The sequence below is a fragment of the Mustela nigripes genome, chromosome 6 (genome assembly GCF_022355385.1).
Source record: "Mustela nigripes isolate SB6536 chromosome 6, MUSNIG.SB6536, whole genome shotgun sequence".
NCBI lineage: Eukaryota > Metazoa > Chordata > Mammalia > Carnivora > Mustelidae > Mustela > Mustela nigripes.
In genome coordinates this window covers 94,743,206-94,767,828 of record NC_081562.1, presented here as the reverse complement: position 1 = coordinate 94,767,828, position 24,623 = coordinate 94,743,206, and the positions used below count along the sequence as shown (strand labels likewise).

The window sequence follows — 24,623 nt, the reverse complement described above, 5'->3', positions numbered from 1 at the left end:
CAGGCGTCCCTCGTTTGTTTGTTTTAACTAGAAACCACCTTAGTCTTCTTAGTTCGCCCCTACAAGACATTTTTCATACATGCAGGTCCTCTCAAAAAACTGGCACTATAGTACTTTAAAGGTTCCTGAGAGAACTTTGAGCACCAAAATATTTCCTTTTAAAATTTAAAAAGAAATTGGAAAAGACATTTAGAATATTAGGCTCTTTATTAGATTGTCAAGATGAAAGGTGGGTATTTTCAGTTGTTAATACATGGCAGCACTTGTTTTTAATAGGGGCCACCAGTGACTTTCATCAAATCTGTCAATCAAATGGTAAGAAAAAAAAAATATCATTGAAAAAAACCCTATACAACTGCAAGCACTTGGCATGATAAATAGTTTTAGTAGCCAACGATGGCACAGATCCTCTTGTTATCTGGGTAGATAGAATCCAAGATTATTTTAGGGAAAGCACTACATTTTTTTTTTTTCTCAGAATCACAGTCATTTAATTTCTTGTAGCAAACAAAAATAATGATCCCAATGTTTAGAAAAATAAAATTCTAAAGTATATTTTTTTATCTGTCGGAATGCAGAGCTCAAGTTCATGTAACATTTCATTTCAAATGACAAAAGGGTACATTCACCAAAATTTAAATCAAATGTATAATTTGCAATCATGAAATTACCCCCAAAAGTTAAATATTAAAAACAAAGAATAAATCATAAATGTTATTGGGTCTACTTATTTAATAGGTAAGTCCAATGTCTCCTATGTTTCTAGCAAGATTCCTGGGTTTTCTTACAACCACTTAAATTTGGCACAAGGCTGGGGCGCCTCAGTGGCTCAGAGGGTTAAAGCCCCTGCCTTCGGCTCAGGTCATGATCCCAAGGTCCTGGGATCGAGTCCCGCATTGGGCTCTCTCCTTGGTGGGGAGCCTGCTTCCTCCTCTCTCTCTCTGCCTGCCTCTCTGCCTACTTGTGATCTCTCTCTGTCAAATAAATAAATAAAATCTTTAAAAAAAAAATCTGGCACAAGGCTGAAATATAAGTCAACACACTACTGATGTTGCTCTAAGTAGAGAAGTGAATTGTAAGCCTACTGAAGAGAACAATCCAGTTAAAATGGCTGCCATTCCTTATTGGCGATACTGCCTTTTGATACATCACTTTGGTTATACAGCACGGTTTCAACTCCCTTACAATCACAAAGGTTTTGTGTTGTACTTTAGGTTGTTTTGTGTTTGCTTTATTGCTTATAAACAGTAATAGCTATAAAAACAATATAAGAAAAGAAACAAGACAGTGGCACAACAACACTGTTTTTTATCAAACAAAAATTGACAGGAGCAAACTAAAAACTGATTTTCAAAATAGGGAATGATAAATCCAAAGAATGATGGTAACAATTACAAGACCATTATGAAAAATCAGCTTTCAACTCCTGAATCAAGTCTTGGAATTGCTAAGAATCTCTGGAAAATAAAATCAACATATTTTTTTTAAAGACTTTAAGGTCAAAGCCCATGAACCAGAAGGGTTATAAAGTTTGCTCAGATATGTATTGTCAAATTGATGCTTCTCAGTGATAGATTAAAAGCCAGATAGAATTACAAGCTATTAAATCAGTATTTGATACTGAAATAAGAATTAATTTTTCTAACTCAAATCATGTCATCAACCGTGGTATAATGCAAATCAATTATTAATAGAAAAGGTATAGAAATATGTAATAACCCATCAGGAACATGAAAATCCCTACACTGTTCTTATAAATTGATATTCACCTAAGTAGTAAGTATCCTGTTTCTTGTGTTAATTATAAGCAAATAGAAATATCATAGATTTTTAAGAAAGAACTATCAGAGATTTTTAAAAAAAGAACTCTCAGAGATTCTGGTCCACTTTCTCTAGAAACCTATAAAAAATTTTTTTTTCTAAAAAACTATCATGGAAAGATATTGGTATTTATCCTTGATGGACAGGAGTAAAGATTCAACAAACATTTAATTCTAAGATATACAAGAATTGTAGACTACTTAAAAATTAAGAGTTAGGATCTTTTTTTTTCTTTAGCCAACCACTAATGGAACATATGAATTTGGAAAATTTAGGCAACCCCTGAGAATCAGTATTGTTTCATTTTTAAAATGGCTTCGCAGGTCATTAGAAAGAATAAAATGATATATCACTTGCAGACAGCTTAGTACCCATATGACACATAGCATTATTAATTTTTTTCAGAAAGAAGTTATTGCCATTGGAATGGACAACAGAAAAGAGTATTGTTAAAAGCTTTATCTTAAAAAAGTCTTCCTCTGTCTAGAATTCTATAAAATAAGAAACACAAGATTGGAAAATAATAGTAACTAAAAGAGGCAATGAGAGTAGGATACATTTCTACTTATAGGGAAATGCTGAAACAGAAAGAGGAAGGAGAAAACAGACAAAAGAGAATTTCCACTAAACCAGAAGAGACACTAGATTTATAATCAAATAGTGTGACTTGTTTGATAGTTTCTTCTTTAATACTGAAAGGGCTGACACTGACTATTCTTAACCATTAGTATGATCCCAGCTTTCTCTACAAAGAAATGAATAAAGAGGTCAGTGGTACTTGATGGTATGGACCCATATTGGAAATAGGAACAGAATTTTGTAAATTATTTGAAATCAGGAATTATTTTCTCATAATCTGCAAACTATCTAAAAAATCATATAAGTCTATGTGCTCAGAGAATAAAATTTAGATTAATACATCGTGTCAGTGCTACATGAAAGCTGAAATCTCTGATCTTAAATTCATGTAATCAAATTCATAATGTATATCCTTAAGTATGTACCACTACTTGTTAAATTAATTAAACTAGGAGACCACTGGACTGAGGTGACTCTGAGGCTACGGCAGCCTACATAAGCCAACTGAAATTTCAGTCCCAAGATGCCTCAAGGTTGCAAAATCAAAATGCGATTGACAACCAGTCACAAAGAGACGGCTAGGCTTTAAGCTACAACCACTCAATAATTTCCTTACTTTGCATCCATCTGTTCTCTATAAAAGTCTCTCTCCACTTTCCTGCTGAGGGAGTGCTCTTAGCCACTTGCAGTTTGGTACTGCCCAATATCAGTAGACTTTTGCTCAAATAAACTATTAAAATTTTTAATATGTCTCAGTTTATCTTTTAGCATACCTATTGTCTCCAGGTAAATTTGCCCACAGTCCCTATAACTCTACGTAGGTCTTAATTTAGAACCTATACAGTGTTGATCATTTTATGCTATGAGCTCACGAAGCTCAAGTTCATTTATTTGAAATGCTGAATCTGTTTTTAGTAGAAAATAAATAAAAGCCTCAGAAGAACAAAACTCACATTCAGCACACCCTACACAATTATTTCAAAGCAAGTGCCATTTAACTGAGACTGTGAAATGAATCTTTAAATATTTAAATATTTAAATCTGTACTGAAAACATAAGTACTTCTAAGTTTGCACTTAAGGTGAATCTCTGTAAGTCATATTGATTTCTAGTATATCATTATTAATCTATGTAAAAAACAACAACAGCAAAACCTTCACAGGAATGTTTGAGTGTTTGAGTTTCTAAGTTCAATATATAGAATCCCTACCTTGTAGGAGGAATATGGTTAATAAACCACTGGGAAACCCACCAGCTTCAATAAAGGACTTGAATGGGAAAGATAAAGGAGTCTCTCAGGGAAATATTTTTTCTCACAGACCGCTAAATCAAGTCGCAAACATTCTCTCCGCTATCTTTGGACTACACAAATCTTGCCCAACGAGAATCCATCTGAAATGTAGGTAGGTTTCATGAAATTATAAAACAACTCCCTGGAAACCCTTCATGAAACTTGCTATTGTATTCCGGACACTTGGATTTTCAAACTGTAAAATGACTGCTAAAAATTCATGAAATTATTTCTAGATTAAGTGAAAAAAATGGCATGCAAGTAATTAATTAGTAAAGGACACTTTAATATTGTCTAATGGTAACAGTATTAGACTGTGCCCTCTCATTTATTGCACTGCATGATTTGTAATGTGTTCTACCATAAGCCCAATTTGTATATAAAACTAAGGAATTTATTTCAGCTGGATTGCCAATGGAAAGAGAATTGAGGAAATAAGTCACAAAGGCAATGTTAATAAGGGGCAGAAACTCAAGCTCTGATAGTACATTTTGTACCTGGATATAACAGAGAACTTTCCAATTAGGGCCAACAAGTAGAAAGCTGATAACTCCAAGCTGAGATTTATAGGGAAAGGTCAGCAGCATGTAATGAGAATTTGGAGCACATACATCCAGCTGTAACACCTTTAGTATAAGTATAGTTTCTAATGGCAAAAGCTAATGGCTCCATGACAATAATAAATAATGGTGAGACAACATTCTAGCCTCAGGCTTTAGCAAAACTCTGGTGGCAGTATACAATTTTCACTAACACTAGCTATAGGAATAGTTCTAAAGGGGTCCTTTCATTCTCAGTGCATCAGCGGCACTAGAATCTGAGGAAACACAATAGGCAAGGAACAATCTTTTAACTGAACTCCATCCTTTCCTCGATGAATTTACTGATAAGCACTGTCCCTGCAGAAAGAGAGAAATGAAAGAAGGAAAAAGAAAGGGAGAAAGGAAGGGAGGAGGAAGACGTTAGTGCCCCATCATTCACTAGATACCATTTAGAATAGATTTGTAAAACTAAATAACAATGAAATGCACTGGAATTCACTGGAAACTTACTGTATACCTACCAGTATAATCGTAGAGCATTTGCAAGGTGCGTGATGTGTATGGGGCCACCTGGAGTTGCGCCTGCATCATGTGCAAGGCCATGAAAAGCTGCCTGAAGTCACACTTAGTAACACAGACTCCAGAGTTGACAGACCTGAACTCAAGTGATCCCAACCAGACGACTGTGCGCAAGTTAATGAATCTCGCTCCGTTTAGTTTCCAAATCCACTGTCTGGGGAATATATTGTTCACTACCACTAAGGGTTACTGAGAAATAAATGCAAATAACACACACAGGACATGGCCTGGCAGAGGTCTGTAAGCTGTGAAACTCAGTTTTCTAATTTGCTATTATTATGAGCAGGTACCAACTTTTGCAGGAAGTGATGCAAAAGATAGGAAGCAACATGCTACTTGACACTTGACTGGATTAGAGACTCATGGAATTCTAGGAACTAAACTCTACTGCTAAATGAAGTAACCATAGCACTCTTATTTAACCCTTACCATGGAAATAGCACACGCTATGATGTGGCTCCAGGACCGTGCACTGATAGGATCAGCAGCCCAGTAGGGTCTGATGAATCTGGAACTTCATCAGCAGCCTTATGGTGTCAAATGCAATTGTCCAAGTGCCATAGCTTCCCCAAGTCCAAGAATATAGAGCAGGGAAGAGTAGAATTAATAAGAACAAATATAAATGGCATAATGAAGTATTAACCAAGAAAACTGACTTGTTTTGTAAAAACAAGTACTTTGTAAAGTAGAAGCCTACTGTAGAATTTCTGAGCTTTCTACAAGGATCGGGAAAATGTACCTGGAAATCCTATCACCTCCAACCCAAGATTAACAGCAGAAGAATTCCTCTTCAATGCACCCAAGGCCTAGAATTAAGGGATATGGTTAAAGATAGGATGTATTCTTCACATGTAGGTAACCTGAAGGTCACAAACCTTTGTCTATTTCTAATGCCAATATCCATCAGCCCATTCGTCACAGCAAATTTTTTTAAAAATTTTTATTTATTATTTGAGAGAGAGAGAGAGAGAGAGAGCATAATAAGGGGAGGTGGAGTAGGGGCAGAGGGAGAAGCAGGCTCTTCATCAAGCAGGGAACCCGATGTGGATCAGGACCTGAGCAGAAGGCCGACACTTAACCGATGGAGCCACCCAGGCGTCCCTCTCAGTTTCTTTCCATAGCTCTCCCTGCAAATCCTTGCATTGCCCAAAATACATCTGTATTTCTACCTTAATTACCAAGTGTGCATCAGCCACACATATGCTGCCCAAAATACACCTGTATTGAGCTGCTACCTAGAGTACAAAAAAAGTCACAATGCTGGATGTTCTTATGGACATTTTTTCTTTTTTTTTAGAATGAACTCAAGTCTATTTATTTCAATTATTGATGCACACACATCCTACCAACATTCTTTAGATTCTTTTGGACATTTTACAAATGAAACAGAAATATGCTGAGTTATTCCGGTTAGCTTACAAGGGTTCTTAACTGGTGGCCACTTTTCCCCCCCAGGGGAACATCTGGCATTGTTTGGAGACATATTTGGCTATGACAGCTGGGAAGGTGCCACTGGCCTCTAGGAAATAGGAACAGTATTAGACTCTGGTCAGTCAAGGGAGGTGCCCAGGGCTCAACATTTAAGGAGACAGTCACCTATTCTTAGGGTCATGGAAACATAAGATTTAATTTACACAGCTCTGGGAACAAGTGCTTCCTTAAATATTGTGGCCCAACCCTAAGTAGAGGCCAGGGATGCCTCTAAACACCCCCCATAAAAGAAACTGTCTAGTCCAGGATGTCAATAGCACTGAGGTTGGGAAACCCGATTGGTTTAAAGAATCTAAAGAAAATTAGGGTTGGAAAATTGATTCCCTCCCTTTTTCAATTAAAGTTAAAAATTTAAAATCACACTTTGTTAAATGTGCCTAAAAGTGAAATAATACCAAATTCTAGCATTTAGCTTTAATTCAATTACTTTACTCCCAACCACATCTACAATGACGTTAAATCAGTTCCACCCTCTCCTTCCCAGCCTTTGTGCCCAGGCACTAGCCCTTCCATCTGTTGCTCTCACTCACCCAATCTGCTTCTAACTCCCAGATGCCAACACACCTTTCCAATAAGATGTGACCCCTCCCTTTTCAAATGTTTTTTCTCTCCCTTGTTTATTTCTCTCTCTGTGTCATATACTACACTGCAGTCACTTATTTGCTTATTTAACACACAAACATGCATGCAAATGCACACACAGTAATTTAACCCCCATATGGGCACAGACCAGGTTTTCTTTAAATTTATTTTCCCAACTGCCTCTATGTAGCACAGTGCTCTGAATATGTAAGGCCCTCAAGATATGCTTTAAATGGATCAATGAGGCAGGTATATATAATAATACACAACAGAAGCATGGACCATAGTATTTCCTGGCTTTGTGGAATCCAGTAGCGATTTCTTTTCCTGCAGATGTTCCCACCTATCTCAGAAGTCTTGATGTTTGTCTCTAGTAGGTAACTGTCTTGACATTTTGCTATAAAGAAATGCCCAAACAGAATCTCTTTGCTTCTCAAAGGCCTATTCTAGCAGCAAAAGAACTCTGTTTTTGCTTGAGCTCTGAGCCCAAATTTGTAAGAAAATAAATTCTATTCCTTAAAACAGTAGAAGGAATAGCTTTGTAGTAGGTCAAACTCCTCAGGAAGCCAAATTGATGCAGCTTGAAAGCACGGTCTGTCAATCCCCACTTCACCTTGACCTATTACTAATTTTGACTTTAAACCGAAAATAAGCTATGACTACCTAAGTGATTAATATGTAACTATAAATACCTCCTACTGAAAAAGAATATAGTACAAAAGAACATAATACAACACAGTCATATTTTTTGGTTATTTGTCCTTGAAACAATGTAATATATGTTTCTAAATATATGATTTAAGAGAAAGGAAACTGAGGCCCTTCCCCCTAGGGGTATCATGAAACCAATGATTTTAATCATTTTATCTTCTTATCAGAGAACTAGCACAACCTTTAGCCAGTACCAGGAAAGATTAAAGTTTATTATGAAATAGATACTGTGATACAATAATTCTACTAAAGATTAAACACACATATATTCAATTGACATGATGACTTCCAAAATGCGAGGTCATAGAGCCACTATGTTAGATTTTCTCATGGTGCTATTTGATCCTGTGCTAAGTAAGAATCATTTTAATTGTTTATCCACGGAATAAACAGCTGACTTGTTTTGAGCACCCAGTATGAGCCAAGTAATTTCCATGTGTGTGTCATTCAATACTTGCAACAACCCTGTTGAGAGGTTTTACCACCCACCTTTTGCAAATGAGGAAAAAGCCTCAAAGAGGTTTAGCAAGTTGCCAATTTTCATATCACTGGTAAATAGCACTTCTAAAGCATGATCATCCAACTATGTCAAACTATTACTATCTGCAACATGTTCTGGATTATATTTTAACCTATGAAAGACAGACAATCTGCTCTTATCTTAAGAGTGTTCCACTAGTGAATGTATGCAACTTGGTGTTAAGCTAGAATAATGTTCAAGGTCAAGCAAGGACTGTGAGCCTCCCAAGAGGAAATGCACATCATGGAAAGTGACAACAACAGGAAGCTACCATTCTGCCGGGCTTTCAGCGGAGCATACAGAGAAGCAAAGAAGAATCAGGAAGTATCACAATTCCCACAAGGCCAATCCAGTTCACACTCTTTTGTTCCTTGTTTCAAGGAACTTGGACCTACTATGCAGACGGCACCTTAGTGACTCCTATAAAGAATAAAAAGAGGTAAATGCTTTTCTTCAAAAAGTTTACATGAAATGCATGAAAATTTTAAAAAGCAAGATAATATACAATGAGTTCTAAATATTATTCAATCACCGAAAGTTACAAAATTCAAAGAGGGAAATAGATTATTCTTGCTGGGGTCCTGAGGATATGCATGATTAAAAAGGGTGGAAGTTAAACTGCCCTTGAAGGACAGGCTTAGTATCAATAGGTACAGACTGTAAAAGAAAATAGACTAAATTGAGAGATCAAAAGTCTGCATACAGAAAGTTGTATAACATATTTGGGAAGTGACAATAAAATGTGAGTTTAAGAAACTCTACAGAAGCACGCATTCTGAAATACTTTGTGGAGGGAGGTTTTTAGAGCAATGACATAAATATCATCATCAACCACTTCCATTTAAAAGTTGCTCATGAAATAGGGGCATCTGGCTGGCTCAGTGGGAAGAGCATGCAGACTCTGTGAGTTTGAGCCCCATGTTCAGTGTGAAAATCACTTAAAGTAAATAAACAAACTTAAAAAAAAAGGCCAGAAAACTATTTTCTTTCATTTTATTACTTATGAGTAGATAATTTTTGTAATTTAATGTATAATATGGACACTGGTCCTAATATAGTATTTTAAACAAATATGAGAAGGGCATATCATTTTAATAGTCAGGCACAGAGCTTCTAGATAGAAAATTTGATTATTATCATTTGAGAAAACTGGGTTATCCAAGTACAGTTCTATCATTGCATATGGCAAAATGGTGACAGACGGATACAGTCAGGAGAAAAATGTTATGGACTCAATGTTTGTGAACTCCTCCCAAGTTCATATGTTAAAGCCATAATCCTCATTATGATGATATTATAATGGGAAGTAATTTGGTTTAGATGACGTCATGAGTAAAATACTCTAGACCATGCGAGGCAAGGTGGTCTGTTTCACTCTGTCTTAGCTTCTGCCTGCCAGGAATAGTTTCAGAGGCTTGTCAAGGGCCCCCTACCTCCCCCTGCCTATATCCTAATCCTTTCCTTATTCAATGTGAGGAACAGCAAGAAGATGGCTATCTGGAAGCCAGGAAAAGGGCTCTTACCAAGAACCAGCATTTTGATCTTGGACTTCCCAACCTCGAGAATTGGCAGAAATAAATGACTGTTGTTTACGACACCAGTTTATGTGATTTTGTTACAACAGCAGAACGAAGGCAGGTAAATAGGCAGGTAATTTGACTAATGGACAAACTGAACTCCAAGTCATATAAATGAAAACAGAGAATAGTCTTTTAAGAATCAACATAGTCTTAAGAAATTATTTTTATCTTTAAAAAAATAAATTCTAATTTTTTAAAATTTTTTATTTATTTTATTTATTTTTTTTTTTAAAGAAAGAGAGAGAGAGCTCACTAGCAGGGGCAAAGGGGCAGAGAGGCAGAAGGAGAAGGTGAGAGAGAATCTTAAGTAGACTCCAATCCCAACATAGAGCCCAACACAGGGCTCAATTTCATGACCCTGAGAAGATGACCAGAGCTGAAATCAAGAGTCGGACAATTAAACAGTTGAGCCACCAAGGCTCCCAAAAGAAATAAGTTATTTCTATCTTTAAGAATGGAAAAATTCAATCTGAGTGCTGGGTAGGTCATTAATTAATTGATTCATTTATTTAGGGCCTTACTATATATAAGGCCCTAAGCTAAGTGCTAAATTAAAACACACACACACACACACACACACACCCCTAAAGAATATGATGCATTTTTCCCTTATTATGTGGTAGGGGGTGATGGATTATAAAAGCATATAATTACAGTTAATGTGCTAAAAGCTACAATGGGGGTATATTAAGTTCCTATGAAAGCCATAAAGACTTCTTGTGGGATTCTGGCATTAACTTTGTACAGGAAGCAACAATTGGATGTAGTCATGAAAGATAAGCAGGAAAAATTTGGATAGGTTATTTCAAGTACAAAGAGCAGAGTATTCAAAGTCATAGTTCTTGAAGGGCCCTGAATCATTGGATGTATGATCAGACTGAAAATATATGATAGTGCTTGACAGTAAAAGGAAAGCTAAGGGTTACAACAGTAAATGGAAGGTCAATTTTTAAACATGAAAAGGAAATAACTAGTTTTGTTTTTTGGTACAATTGCTTTGAGGGTAATGTGGAGAATTGTAAAAGAGAGAAGAGAATTATTAAGTCTTAAAGGTTTGATGAAAATTTGGATGTAGATGACTAGAGGTGTCAAGAACAACCTTGTGTTTCCAATGTGGAAGAATGGGTGGATACTAACGGACAGAAGAAGACCAGTAAGTAAAACAGCATAGAGGTAATGGCCATACAGGACTGAATCCAAAGAGGTCAAGTAGGACAAGATTTGTAGACCTGGAAAATGTCAGCTAAGAAGGGCTGAGCTCAAACTCTGAAGACAGGTGTGTCACTGAAAAAAAAACAAACAAAAACAAAAACAACAGAAAAAACACGTAAGGAAAGAAAAAGGCAGATGTTTCCTAAATAGTGTTGGGAGATTAAAAAAAAAAAAAAATGAAGTCTGTGACGGAGACAACAATAAGGAGAAACACTGTCAGATGTCTAAAAAAATAAAACAAAACAAAAAGACAGGAACTAAATAAAGATTTATCCAGAGAAAGTCCTCATATTTAAATCTTACCTCCTCTGAAGTTTTGTGGGCAAAAGTATATCATTGCTTAAAGGTAAAAAAATATTTCCTCTAAAGTTTCTCTCCAGCAAAATTAATGAAAAACACCTGACTTGACAAGATAAATAAAAATCAAAGGACTAGTACATACACACACACAAATATTACATGATTACACAGTTTACATAAGAAAGGGATATGTACTTTTCACCACACAAGAAATCAAAATAGTGAGTGACCTATCAAATTTTACGTACTTCTGAAAGGATTCATTTAAATCTTTCTAATTAAATGCAAAAGAAATTAATGGATTTTTTTCATCATTGAGGTTATGACATAATGCCACAGGTAATTATTTCTGGTTTAATTCACCAATTGTGCATAAAATCTCTTGGGTACTAGGTCAACATATGAAGCATAGCATGGTGTAAGTGATAGGAGACCCACCGGGAACTGCAAGATTGGCTTCATTTCTAATGAGGGAAAAGTTTTATTTACAAGGCAACTCAGCTGTGAAACCGAAGTAATAGCATGAATTAATTTATACACTCTGCATTTAAAGGTCGAGTACTTTAAACAACTTCTCTCCAGAGAAGTTCTAGAGAGAAGGAAAAAAAAAACTATATTAAGTAATATTTATAAATGTTGCAAGAACAAAGTCTCTTGTTGGTACACATTGAACTTCCACATGATATATATTCAAATGGAACATTAAATCTATTTAGTCAGTGGCAAAGAAATTAAAACTGTCCTGGTTACAATCTATATATCCTTTTAGTTCTTACCAAACAAAATTTGTTTCCTCTCTTACTCAGTCTGACCAAGTTGTCATCAGCTATGAGATTGAAAGTCCAGAGGCACTAAATATATGATAAACTGAAATTAGAAAAATATACAGCTGTGAAATGTTATAAATAACATACATTAGTCAATGTAAAATTTTAAGAAAAATCTGTCTCTTTAGGTAACAAATTTTATCATTCAAGCATATTCTTATGTAAAGGAAATTTTTTTTTTTTTCCTTCTGGGGCACCTGAGTGGCTCAGTTGTTCAGTGCCTGCCTTCGGCTCATGTCATGATCCCAGGGTTCTGGGATTGAGCCCCACATCAGGCTCACTGCTCGGCAGGAAGCCTGCTTCTCCCTCTCTCACTCCCCCTGCTTGTGTTCCCTTTCTTGCTGTCTCTCTCTGTGACAAATAAACAAATAAAATCTTAAAAAAAATTTTTTTCCCCAAACTGACAAGTTGTTTTGTTTCTAATTAACCAGTCTACATTAGATGTATTTGCTATTGCCTCCTCTTCTTTCAGTTTGTTTCTTAATGGTGATGATGGAACATACCCAAGTAAATGGGCTTGTAACACAGCCAATTGGACCTGGGGTTATATCAAGTGAAGGGAAAGAAATAATGAATATTTATTAAGTAGCTACCATACACAAAGCATCACTCTCACTTACTACTTTTCACATCTATTCCTCAGTAGTTGCTATTATTATCATCCTACTTTACAGATGAAGAAACTGAGTCAGAGAATCATTAAGAAATTTTCCTAAGATTACAATGCTATCAGGGTTTGAAGCTGAGATTCAAATCCAGCCAGACCAGCTATAGAACCTGAACTCTAACCACTGTGGTATACCATCCTGAAATAATCTGCCACCATACTACTATCTACAGGTGAAGCTAAGATAATTTTATTTTTTAATCTCAAGAATTTGAAGAATCACATGAAGAGACTGAGTCAGTTGAACTATGTTGGACACTAGAAGTATAAGGTCATTTATCATTGCAACAAAATGCAAAATGGGTAGACCATCGGGGAAAATCAGCCCTACATTACCATTCCGGCAAGATCTGACTGTACTTCCTGAAATTAGGTTCGAAGAAATCCCTCTGTATTTCCAATTACTGAGTTTATTACTTGAGTTAATTTGTGCAAGTCTTTGTATTTTGTAGTATTAAAAAAATCCCTCCATGGGAAGCAATTAAATATTGCACATAAAATAGGAAAAATAGATAGAAAGAAGTATCCAGAGAATTAAACTAACTGAAAGGGGAAACCAGATGGTTAAGAGGTGTACTTATTCAGGTTTTCTCCCGGGACATTTGATGAACGGGGTGGACTTGAACTTGAATGTTTCACAGCCCAAAGGGTGCTTGTAATAGATCACAGCTTCCAAAACAAGCCAGAGACGGAAAGTCCAAAAGGTGATTTGCCCTCCTGTAATCCAATAAAACTATATTGTCACTGTACCAGAAGTTTGCAACAGCACACACACATATACACACATATGCACATATACATGCACCCCCAAAACACAGCTGACAACAGCAAAAAAAAAAAAAAAAAAAAAACACAGTTTGCCTCTAAACTTGGCACAGGTGAAGGGGAACAAAATAAAAATCCCCTGATGATTCATGACCAATAGTCATCTCTCACATGGCTTTGCAACCCATTTCATATTATCAAGGTAGTTCAAACATCTAAAAACAGTTTACAGTGTTGGGTAATGCCCTAGGTCCTGGCAAAGGAAACAAATTCTCTCAACTGGGAACCCAGCTTAGCCCAAACTTCAAATAACTCCCACATGACAAAGATCCAAGCAATGCTTATTTATAAGGCATTATTAAGCAAGAACCAGGAGAAACTACAGATGGAGAATCAGGTCCACAGATAACAAAATTTCCACTATATTATTAACAAATAATTTAAAACACATGTGAATATTGAGAGCAGGTCACAAAGCTGAGGGCAAAGACATATATTCATGCATACATTCTTTTTTAATATTTTATTTATTTGTTTGGCAGACAGAGATCACAGGTAGGCAGAGAGGCAGGCAGAGAGAGGGGAAGGGAAGCAGAATCCCTGCTGAGCAAAGAGCCCGATGCAGGGCTCGATCCCAGGACCCTGGGACCATGACCTGAGCGGAAGGCAGAGGCTTTAACCCACTGAGCCACCCAGGCGCCCTCAAACATACATATTTTAAAAACAAATATTTTAATTCACTATATTAATAAAATCCAGGAAAAATCATAAAGTCATCAGAAAATCCTACAACCTAAAAATAGAAGAAAAAATCCTTAATCTCATGGATAAAATCTATAAAAACAACAAAAAATGAAACAAAAATCTGTAACATATTTACTATTATCACTGTAAGAGATTAGGAACAAAAGAAGAATGCTTGCTTCTATCAGATCTACACAATGTTTTATTGAGTCATAGGCAAAATAGTAAGGCACAAGAAAAAGAAACTGCGTGTAAGGGGTCAGAAACAAAATTCTTTTTATACACAGATTACAGATATATCTATCTGCACAGGATGCAAAAACAACAAATAAAACACTAGATTTAATTAGATAGTTTGGTCACTTTGATAGGTAAAATATATAAGAATAAATTAAAGTTTTTTATATGCACAAAATATAAAACATGTGACTTTAAAAGACAGCATATATCTTCATTATGTAGTTCTTTAATAAAAATAAAACAAAATATGGAAAATTCTTTTCAGATAGTTTTTTAAAATGGAATACACGAAAGAAGATTTAAACGAAAAGAGAGAGATAAACCATACTCATGAACTGAAGGCCTCAATATCATAAAACTGCCAAATGGATGTACTGATTCAAACGCAATGAAAAAAGTCTTTTTTTTATTTTTTTTTAAAAAAACTTGAAAACTGAGTCTAAAATGTATTGAAAGACCAAAGGGCAGGACTGGTAAAGTCAGTTCTAAACGAAAACAGATGGAGGGGGATGTGCTTTACTAAATCAAGGTTTATTTCACAGCTATGGGGACTAAGGTGTGCCAGTTCTAGGATACAGGAATTCACTAAGAAATAGAATAGAAAGCCAGGGAATAAATATACACTCACACTCACACCCATACACGCATGCAGAAGTTATTCTGTATTCCAAACCTGGCATTATCAATGAGTAGGGAAAAGCACTGCTCATCCATACAGGAAAATATGACATGAGATCTTCCCCCCACACCATGCAGTAAAATGAACAGTAAATGAATCACCATTTAAGATAAGACAGATCTGGGGCTGTGCTATCCAATCCAACAGCCATGTGACTCTATTTAAATTTAAACTCAAATTGCTTACAATGAAATTTAAGAATTTAGCTCCTCAGTTGCACTTTTCACATCTCAGGTGCTCAAAAGTGACATGTGGCTAGTGCCTAGTATACCGGACAGTGCCAGATATAAAATATTTCCATCAGTGTACTAAAGTCTACTGGACAGTGCTGAGAGACATTTAGGATAGTATCTTTTTTTTTTTTTAAAGATTTTATTTATAAGCAGGCTCCCCGCTGAGCAGAGAGCCCGATGCGGGGCTCGATCCCAGGACCCTGAGATCATGACCTGAGCCGAAGGCAGCGGCTTAACCCACTGAGCCACCCAGGCGCCCCTAGGATAGTATCTTTATGACCTTTATGAAAAGATATATTAAGCAAGAAATTAGCAAATTAAACAAATAAAAAAATGGAAATAACTGATAAATTCAGCTATTAAAATTCAAAATGTATCAAAAGACACTATACAAGAGATGAAAAAGAATGCCTGTGTCTGAAGGAAGGTATTTGTAATACGTATGTACAGAATACTCAGGATATATAAGAACCTATCTAAGCAATAAAAAGATAAACACTCATATAGAAAAAATGGATACAAGACTTGCCGAGTACTTTATGTGATGACATAAAATGATAATTACAGTCTGACTTATTTTATCAATATATGTGGACTAAAATGCTTGACAAATTTGCATGTTTCATTTTAAATCAACATGAGTAAGGAGGGGAACAGCTACCTATTTTGTGGCCTGGAAGGAAGATTATACTGATTTAGACAGCAGCCCAGCAACATATAAGTAGGCTGATAATAATGTTTGAACGTGTAGTGAAGTAGATACTTCTAATGTTAGCTTATGCTTCATTAAAAGATAGTTTTCTAGCTCCCTTAACAATTTAACTTTACTTTATCTTGAGCACACAAAAGTACTTGGGAGGAATAAACCATATTTATACCACCTTCTCACGCTAGGTGTAAAATTTGGTGGTGACTGTGGCATTAATTTCATATTTCAATCAGAAGAAACAGAGAACACAAAAATGTATGTGATTTGTGGGTGAAATGGAAGAAGTAAATTAAGTTATAAACATATGAGGAAATACTGAAAGTATAAGCAAAGCAAATTTCCAATCCTGAAGTAATATGAATGAGTATTCAATGCACCACCCACTTCCTTACCATCCCTACCCCCACCAAACAAACAAACATGGAAAAGATAAAAAACAAATTACAATTTCCTAGCTTCTATATGGAATTTTTTTCTATTTTAATAAAGTGAATTTTAAAAGTTGATGTTTACATACTTCAAAACCTGAAACAAAACTACACTCACACCACATAGCCAAATGGCATAGTTTGCACTAAATCTTAGCTTTAACCAAATTCTAAGAGAAGCATTAGAGGACCTTGACCTTCTATTCTGGCAAACTATTAAAGAATGACAATATTAAACTGCTTCAAAATAATTTAAACTATTAATTAGCATCATGAAGCACCAAACAGAATACATGGTAATTTGATGCTTCTCAAACAGGGTAGTGTATGAGCCTATGATTCTACAAGTAGACTTTTTAATTTGCCAGAAAGAAATACATGGGAATACTTTGTGTGGATCCCAGGAAACTATGACATGATTTAACCATCAAGGTCTTTGTAATCTAAGAGCAAGAGGAAAACAATTAGTAGCTTGGCAATTCTGGTACAAGGTGAATAGTGTTAGTTGCAGAAAGAAAGGTATATTCAAGTCAGAGTGATCATTAGAGGACATAAGACCATCACTAGTGATAATTAGGAAGAGTCCATACTGTGAATCAGGATCCTGACTCAGTGGGTACATAGTGTATGATGGGTGATAGCCTGAAGGCTAGGCCAGCTAGAAGTTACCAAAAACATGATCCACTTTAGAGTAGCAGGACATTTTTCTCCTGGGGTGGGGTTCAAGGACTCCTCTCCCCATGGAAGGAGACTGTAACGAACAGGGTTGTGTCCCAGTTCTCACAGAGGACTGGGAAGCCAGAGAATTCTATAACCAATAATCGGTATGTGGAGACAGGCATAAAGTACCCCCAAGAGCAGAAGAAAATGAGGCTGGGGAAGTCAGGGTCACGAATGCAAGCATGTAACTCACATTATTTAAAAAGAGAGAGAGAGAGAGAGATTATACTTGAGAAAACAATGGTCACCACGGTACACCAACTCTTGAATCCGATTTGCTGTTGAGAAACATTGCTAAAAGCTAATTCCTCCAATTGTCAGTAATGGGGCACACTGACTTCCAGCTTAGCCTCACTATTACTACAATCCTAGGCAGAGGCTGTTTAATTATATGTTCTGCCTCTGTTCAGATTGGCCTGTCAAAGCAGATCATGTTTGAGCTGGCCTGTAAGTACAATCAGTGGGCCAACTTTGCATGGCTAAGGAAAGCAGACCAAAAAACCTTAAAATTCGGAGAGGGTGAATTTTTGTGCATAATTTTATATTTCCGATTAATCGTCCCATATGGTTCTCTTTTGAGGTGTATTCTTATTGTATGCTTGACTTCTCTTCCTCACAAATGCATGTCTCCTACTCCTTCTCTGCTACACAGACTCTTACTTCTTTTCTCTTACCAAATTCCTATGTTCTGTTCCTTTCACAGAAGACACTCAACTCTAATATCCTTTTATTGCAGAGGTGTTAGTACAGACATCATTCTTTTTGCAAAACCAAGAACAGGAACTGATGACAAGGCCTTAACATTGACTTTCCAAGCTAATGAAAATGCCGAGAAATATAACTTCTTGAGCACCACATGGCAAAAACTGCATTCTAAGCCCATAAGTAAAACCACTTGGTTGATGTCTGCCTCATTAATGTCAATTCTAATGCAGACCATACTGTAATATCTCCATATGCAATCTTTCATAAACATACTTGATTATAAATTCAATAACTTGGATGTTTTCAGAGGAAGAAGTTTTTACATGAAGCAGTAGGTATGTTCCAAGTTGGTATGTTTTGCTTTGCATCTAGAACTTCAACAATGAATCTATAACCCTCAGAGTAATTTATGCAGTCAAAACTGAGAAGAGCATGATTAATCAAACCTTTTTCAAAGGCAGGCATCCATGGCTGCAAGAAACCAGAACCCCACTCAGCACAGCTTAAGGAGAAAAGGAGAAAAAAAAAAAAACAGTATTGACATAGAACTCAACAGCAGAACCCATGTGTTGGGTAGGTGTCTACCCTCTCTCTATTTCTAGGACCTGAACAGTCAGTTCAGATGTTAAAATTATGATCTCAGTATTAAAATGTGGAATCTGGAATGTCTATACCCAAATATTATCTCTATTATTTATTAACTTTGTGAACTTTGGTGAGTCACTCAATGACTTAGTACTTTTGCTCTTTCCTGGAAAAAAAAGTAATAATGGTTACCTCTCTTCTGTGTATGAACTAAAAACAAGACCACACATGATGTATTTAAGATAGTGCCTGAGAGAGTAGGCATTAAGTGAATGTAAGGCATTGTGGTAACATTATTATAATTGCTTGTTTGGGGCATATTCTTCTCTCTGGCTGCCTTTCGGTTATGAATTTTGCCAATTCCTAGATTAGGGGAAATGTAAAGAACACAATTCATAGAACTTTTTCTCTTAGGCGAAACTTACTAACAAAGGAAGGTGGCTAAGAAACCTGCGGCCTCTTATAAGATGTTGAGTTCACTGTATGCCTGCAAGCCTTTTAAGTGAAGTTGGGTAATCACTTTTCGTGGATTCAGTAGATAATATTAATACACTGGGTGAAATATTGAGCTACACAACTTCTAAGTTTCTTTGAATGCATGGCTCAGTTTACACAGACATCATATAAAATTCATGATACTAAATTCAAAGAAAGTCTTCAATGCAAATCTAGAGCTTAAATTTTCCTTTGTCTGAATCCAATAAATCTGAAAAGGAAAAGGGTATATACTTTATAAGTCAGATTTGGTAAAGGCTAAATGTCCACCCAATAGAAAATATTTGGCAAAATCTTTATGTTAAAGCAAGAGCTCACCCCAAAAGTTTAAATGCTCACTTCAGATACATCCAACATATGGAATTTTTAGTGTGATTGAGAAATAAAATGGATCCATGGAAGTGCTCAGGTACTGTAGTTGAAAAGTGCAGGAACAGAAAAACAACAGAATTTTATCAGCATAAAATTCTACATAGAAAGTGTAGCCAATGGGCGCCTGGGTGGCTCAGTGGGTTAAGCCGCTGCCTTCGGCTCAGGTCATGATCTCAGGGTCCTGGGATCGAGTCCCGCATCGGGCTCTCTGCTCAGCAGGGAGCCTGCTTCCTCCTCTCTCTCTCTCTGCCTGCCTCTCTGTCTACTTGTGATCTCTCTCTGTCAAATAAATAAATAAAATCTTTAAAAAAAAAAAAAAAAAAAAAAAAAAAGAAAGTGTAGCCAATTTCCAAGTAAAACAATTTCTACTATCGAAGATGCCATTTCTTGCACCAAAACTTCAGTATAGATAGGTGATTCCCAAAAATCAAGAAAAAAGTAAATTGTGGGAAGGAGGAAGGGGACGGTGGTACCAGTGATAAAAAGTAACAACCATTTCTCTTTAAAATTTCTTGATGTTAACATCTTCGTGTATGTTATGACCAGAACCACTATTAAGAAGGGAAAATCAGGGGCACCTGGGTGGCTCAGTGGGTTGGAGCCTCTGCTTTCGGCTCAGGTCATGATCTCAGGTCCCTGGGATTGAGCCCCGAGTTGGGCTCTCTGCTCAGCGGGGAGCCTGATTCCCCCTCTCTCTCTCTGCCTGCCTCTCTGCCTACTTGTGATCTCTGTCTGTCAGATAAATAAATAAAAATCTTTAAAAAAAAAAAAAAAGAAGGGAAAATCACACACCATAAGAATGTGTGTTGAACAATGGAGACTGCTCATTGTCATGCATTCGGACCTTGGAAGGGAGCATTCTACTTTAAAAACACTGGCTTTGCAAAATCTTAATTTTCATTACATTAAAGGGTGTAGGAAGTATAGAAGGAAAAGTCCAATGTGTTGTTTTAGTAGACTGGCAAACATTAGTCAAAAGTAGGAAATTGCTCTTATGCTTCTTGAATGCAGGTGATTTTTACTCATCTCTTAGCCCCATTATTTAGTACAACAATATTTTTAGGTTCATTGGTCTCAATCACATTAGAAAGAATGGAAAGATATTATATGCAAAGATAATTAGCAAAAAATACTAAGCATCCATATTTTAAAATCCATAACCATATACCAATTTATGTAAGTTAGGCATGTGGTTTAATAAATGTTCCAGTGTGAGGTATACAGAATAAAGCTTTAGAATGTAGTAAGAAGAGTAATTTAGGGATGCTGAGTTGTGTGTTTAAGGAAATCTATAAAGTCTATTCAGCAGATATGCATATAAATGGTATTGATAATTAACCAATTCAGTGATATGGCTACAAGCTTAATACTATACTACAGAAGAAAAGAAAATTTGGATTACAGATAACAAGGAATGGTTTTTTTCTTAGTAATACTGCAATACACACCAGATGTGTTTGCCTCCAATGAGGCAAAACAAAACAAAAACCTTCAGGACTACACAAAATTTGGACAGCCAACCCCCATAAAATAAATCTATATTTCAGTAACTAAAAGCTTTTATCAGCAAAGGAGTTCAAATTTTTATAATGTCTCTACGTATGATGTGCTAATCCAGAGAAACAGGGAGAATGAGATGTCAGTAAAATAAATGCTTTTTCTAACAATTAAAAGCCCAAGATTTGGAAAGGCAGAGTGACTGGATGAATAATAAACAAGATAACCACATGGGAATTGTTCATTTAGTTCATGAGTTAGATTTAAATTATTTTGAGAGTATTAGGACAGATCCCAGGTCTCAAAAATTAATTCCCTACCTTAATAATTCTACTTACCACTTTGCTTTTTATTGTTGTTTATCATATCAATATTAAAATTGTAGTAACCCATATGACCTTGATGTTTGTCATTTTCTTATGAAAACAGAGACAGTGGCTACCCGATTTGCTAAGCTTTGCAAGACACCTAGGAATATGTCACATCTTTAAAACTGTGACAATGAAATCCAGAATTTACTCTTCAGGCACACGCAGGGCTTTATAAATAATTCTTTCAAAATTCTATTTTGTCTTAAACACAAAGGTCTTGCCTCAAGGCAATGTTTCCTAAATGGCATTCCATTAAATTACAATGCTATGAAATTCTGTTCAAAATGGCATCTGTAATCAAGTAAAGTTTGGAAAATTTTGAACTTAAGGCATTGCCTGAATAGAGTATAGATTAGAGGCTAGTGCCTGTCCAAAGCCAAGTAGAATTTTATGAGTATACTAATAACGATGGACAAGAAGGGTACATACGTTTAATAAGAAACAATTTTGCCTTTATAAATTTTATGAAAGTGCACTAATTTAAGTAATACATTCACATGACTAAAGAATTGCAGAATAGAGCAACAATATGTGCAGATTAAATTTTTTGATTCCATACTTCATGGTGAAATGGGCCTTACAAAATAAGAGTGATTTTCTCCTCACACTACATATTGGCACAAAATATTATGTGTTAGAAAAAAATCTCGATTAATTATTTGTAAAGTTAGACAGCCACCTCTCCAAAGAATGTATTAGTGCCAAACCAAATACCATATTAAACCCTATGAAATCTCACTCATGGTAAGTAAATTCTCAGGCAGAATATGACTTTTAACTGGGCAATGATGCTAGAAAATATACTATTAAGGGCGCCTGGCTGGCTCAGTGGGTTAAAGCCACTGCCTTTGGCTCAGGTCATGATCCTGGAGTCCTGGGATCAAGCCCTGCATCAGGCTCTCTGCTCAGTGGGAGCCTGCTTCCTCCTCTCTCTCTCTCTGCCTGCCTCTCTGCCCACTTGTGATCTCTGTCTGTCAAATAAATAAATAAAATCTTAAAAAAAAAAAAAAGAAAAGAAAAGAAAATATGCTATTAAGTGTAATAGTAGAGATGAGTTTTAGTTGCCTTTTAAATAATGAATGTCAGGGGAATGGTATAAATAAATAACATGCATCTAAGCTCTCCTCATATAGTGGCCTTATTCTGGAAATGTTGAAATTCCTCTATATCCATAGACGATACCTTCTTTCCAGAATAAAAGTGACTCAGTTCCCCTTGTTCATTCTACTGAATGTTCTTTATTTCTTTACCCTTACAAATAGTTGAGACAACTGAATTAAGAAATACAATCAAGGGGCACCTGGGTGGCTCAGTGGGTTAAAGCCTCTGCCTTCGGCTCAGGTCATGATCCCAGGGTCCTGGGATCGAGCCCCACATCTGGCTCTCTGCTCAGCAGGAAGCCTGCTTCTCCCTCTCTCTCTCTGCCTGCCTCTCTGCCTACTTGTGATCTCTCTCTGTCAAATAAATAAATAAAATCTTTAAAAAAAAAAAAAAAGAAAGAAATACAATCAAGCAGAGTCTTAAGAAGACAATGGAGTTATTTTTACACAATAAAACCCTAATAAGGTAACGTAAAAATCAATTTAGAATGTTTCTTTTTTGTATTTGTGCAAAATAACTGACTCAGTATTTTTCTCATTAAAAATTAAAGCAGCCACAAAAATTTAAAATAAATTCAAGAAAAACTATGATCTTCCTTATACAGATTTTAAGCACAAATTTAGACGATTTTAGTGGTCCACCCAGAATATCTCAATTGCATGGCAAATGATTTTTGTTATTATCTAATTTTTTTAGTTTTGTTCACACTAAATGTTAAAATGCTTTGGTCAGAAGCAAAAGAGAGAATTCCTATAAAAATGATATTATTTAGGTATTATCAGGAAGCTTCCTACCTTCAGAGAAGACTTTAGGAAGCACCTCCAATTTTCGGTTATAGGACGGGTGGAATACTACACAATAAAATCCCCACTCTTTGTACTTACACTTAAAGGTCACAAGCACAGGGCCGTCAAGAAAAAGCGAGTCTCCTTAGGCATCATGCTGCTGCTTGTCCATTAGGCTTTTCTTTCTCAGTCTGGCTTTTGGCAACCGTTAGGTTCCCATGACTATTATTTGTAGTTTCCCCTTCCAGTAAAACTGAAGGGCATTTCAGGGAACAGTCCCTAGGTTCTGGCCAAAGTTAATGCCAAGATCCAACAGAGTCAAGTCATAGAGCAGAAGCAGGCCAGGGTCCAAGATGAGGCAACAAGCAAGCTCCAACAGGTTCATCTTTTTAGCTCTGTCACTTTAGGATTCACAGGATAAATCCACATCTTATAAGCAAGGTAAAATCCAGAAAATACAAGTGTGAGCTATATAAGTGTCTTTATGCTTATATATTTATGCTGTTACTTTCAACAACAGGCCAAAGGCAGATTTCTGGGGCAATGGCAACTATGACATTCCAGGAGCAGGAAGAGTCACCAAAGAGAAGAATGACTGGTAACTTTGCTATATTATTACTGGAGCAATTGTGTGACTACACAGTGTGGTTGTTTCATAGAGACAGCAAACTCAGCATCTGAATGTTTACCAATCTTGGCACACACTCGTCTCTCCATACACCTGTTTTCAATCCTATCAGGAAATTCTTCATATAAAAGATTACAAAGAGAAAAAAAGGTAAAAGTCATTGTCAGGCAAAGGACATTTTTATTAGTGATCACTGGCATATTTAAAACAGAAATTAAACTGAAAACTGAGAAAATATGTTCTCATGTATGTTTCTATTTTCAGATTTCTAGGAATTGGAGACTTCCCAGGAATGTAGGAAGGAGATGGCTGTACAGACAAAGAATATCTACTTTTTAGAGCAAAGTTTGATTCTCTAATGAAATAAAGAAGCAGAGCACTTTGATCATCATATACTATTCTAATACCTTTCGGTAACATGGAGAGTACATCAAAACCTCTTCTTTCGAAATCATTAATAATTTGGTTACAAAAGATGGTCCTCTTTAGAAGCCAAATCAGTCCATGCAGAAACTTTTCTTATCCCAACAGACTATATCTTATTTGTTTAATTCAGGATTAATAACCCTTTGTAGGTCAACTTGAATCCACTTTTGTGGAAGAAGCCCCTATGCATACAGAAATACAAGATTAACTTCTTTTTGTTTGAATTACTGTCTTTAAACTCTTGGTTTTGGTAAACTACATATAAATACTAGAGATCATCTAAAAATAGTCTCTGCTCTTAATCTAGCCATAAAAATGTTCAATTAACAATGGAACATTCCCTAGTTTACCCATCAACACTCTCCCATAAAAATACTATTCAGGAAGTATTAATAATCCACGATAATTTTCCCATACCTCCTTGATTGCATATCTTTT

General features: G+C 36.0%; 1 protein-coding gene and 1 long non-coding RNA gene across 4 annotated transcripts in view; one reads left to right on the top strand and one right to left on the bottom strand.

The window, feature by feature from the left end:
• The window catches only part of SLC16A7 (solute carrier family 16 member 7), a 173,381-nt gene that overhangs the window by 136,303 nt on the left and 12,455 nt on the right, over positions 1-24,623 (bottom strand). The window contains exons 1-2 of one of the 3 annotated variants that reach the window (XM_059403591.1): positions 23,231-23,343; positions 18,372-18,427 (exon numbers count right to left, since the gene is read on the bottom strand). The exons of 1 other annotated variant lie outside the window; for it this stretch is intronic. The gene's annotated coding sequence lies outside the window, so the exon portion shown is untranslated. Of the gene's footprint in view, positions 1-18,371; positions 18,428-23,230; positions 23,344-24,623 lie in introns of those variants that run through there. One more of the 3 variants, XM_059403590.1, reaches the window with a different exon arrangement.
• Positions 1-24,623, top strand: part of LOC132019868 (uncharacterized) — a 31,222-nt gene that overhangs the window by 4,337 nt on the left and 2,262 nt on the right. Inside the window, exon 2 of the long non-coding RNA XR_009404864.1 lies at positions 23,652-23,729. This is a non-coding gene — a long non-coding RNA (uncharacterized LOC132019868). The remainder of the gene's footprint in view (positions 1-23,651; positions 23,730-24,623) is intronic.